Genomic DNA, 2,254 nt, shown 5'->3' on the forward strand with positions numbered 1-2,254 from the left:
AGCCTCCAGGGGATAAAATCAGCAATTTATGCAACACTAGGGACAGCTGAAAAACTGCTCGGGGAAAAGCCCACAAGCAGCAACCCACTTACATACTTGCTTGTGTCTCTTTTTCTTAGCTTGTTGCCCAATCAAATATTATCTTCCTAGAGATGCAAACCAGAGGAGGAACAGGAATAAAGTCTGGTAAATGTGGGATCAAAGCAAGCCAATTAAACCATAATTCCATAATTAATGCTATCTGAAGCAAATTAGATCTTGCTCTCATTTCACAAAACCTAACTCCTGTATTGCAAAACCCCTATTCAGAACATACCCAAAGAATGTAATTAATCTTCTTGCTCCTCACTGCTGTGGAAAAGCACACACCATCCTTTAGTGCACAAGTGGCCAACCTGTGGCACATGTGCCATAAATATTGTGGGCAGCGCCTGTGGCATGGAGCAGATCAGGCAGGGAGGACAGAGCAGGGAATAAAAAATAGGAAGGAGAACAGAGTAGCACTAGGAGGGTTAGGCCTAATTTGTGGCATGCCTGCCAAAAAGGTGGCATGCCTTCCGCTGACCTATTGGCTTCTTCTGCATAGCACTATTTTGAATGTTCCCCAGCACCTAGCCCTATACCAGGCCCACACAATCTGGCCTATATATGCTTTCTACCACTCCTGCTAATGAGTGAGGGCATACCAGTGGTAAGGGAGGTGCCTGCAAAGTGAACATCTTTGGTCTCCCTGAGATGCGTGCCACCTCATTATGGTAAATGCACTCCTTGCCACCAGTTTATGGTCTCTGGCTCTGCAATCTGGAGAAAAATAAACAAAAAAAATAACTCATGGGTGGATTTGGTTAGATGTTGAATTTTATCCTTGATTTTTTCAGCTGGGCTCAAGGAATTGATAAAGTAAGGAAGAATGAGTTGAGATAGGAGCTGATCCATGCCCACCTGGTCAAGGGCAGTCTTATGTAATGCGTTCCAGTAAGGTCCTGAAAAGACCTTAAAATTTTGTGATGCAAGTCAATCAAGTAAAACTGCTGAAGAGATTTATATTAAAAGGACAAGATGGCTGTAAATATTTGCTAGTATTTGCCAAGTGTGTAAGTGCTAGTGTTTATCAATTGGATTCCCACTCCTACATGGGCTTGGAACAGTCTAATTCAAGTTAATTGCCATTTAAACCTCATGAGTAAACAACTGTCCCACCCCTTTTAATCTCAGACTAACCAGCCCCAGATTATACCAGTTGCCTATTTTTTACTAGAAGATGGATTTAGGGACAAAGCCTTTTATTTTGGGAGAGGTGAGGATTTCTTAAAATCTTGCAGTTGTATAAGCCTATGTGGGAATGGGAGTACACATTCATTTTAGGCTGCCACTGGAGCTCTTAACTCCTGGACTATCTACACATTAACATCTGAATCTAATTTTAAGCACACTCTGGGCATTTTAAAGTTGAGCCACTCCAGGACAAGTTTCTCTCTGATCCATGTTACCCAGTTTGTGTTGCATTAATCCAGGGGTGGGCAAAATGTGGCCCGTGGGTGAGATGCAGCCCACCAGGCCATTCTATCTGGCCCACAGGACCCCTAAACAATTTAGAAAATTAATATTTATCTGCCCCTAGCTGCCTGTCATGTGGCCCTCAATGGCTTGCCAAAACTTAGTAAGTGGCCCTCCACCCAAAATAATCATCCACCCCTGCATTAATCTGTGGCCACTGCCCACAGGTGAGTTGTCCAAATTGCAGTCCTCCAGCATCCCAGGATGCCTTGTCCCCTTTCCCATCCTCCTGTTCTATGTGGACAAATTCTCCACCACCTGAACTCTACTGACCAAGGGGTGGTTCTGGCACTACTCCCCTTCTTGCCCCAGCTATAGCTCCTAGTTAGCCCCTTCCACACAAGCCTTCGAGTGGCAAATCACAGCTGTGCAGGTGGGGCCAGTCAGAGGTGGCTTTTAGCCTTAAGGCGTGACTGCTCCAGTCTCCAGCTAGCACTATCATAGAATCATCAAATCAATGAGTGGGAAGGGACCTAGACAGATCATCGAGTCTGACCCCCTGCCATGGGCAGGAAGGAGCACTGGGGGTGGCAGGGGTCATAAGACCCCAGCCAGGTGCCTATCCAGTCTCCTCTTGAAGATTTCCAGGGAAGGTGAGAGCACCACCTCTGGGAAGCCTATTCCAGGCTCTCGCCACCCTTACCGTGAAGTAGTTCTTCCTAATATCTAACCTAAACCTGTCCTCCCTCAGCTTGTG

This window comes from Gavialis gangeticus, unplaced genomic scaffold, assembly GCF_001723915.1.
Source record: "Gavialis gangeticus isolate Ggan-Ray unplaced genomic scaffold, GavGan_comp1, whole genome shotgun sequence".
In the NCBI taxonomy this organism is placed as follows: Eukaryota; Metazoa; Chordata; order Crocodylia; family Gavialidae; genus Gavialis; species Gavialis gangeticus.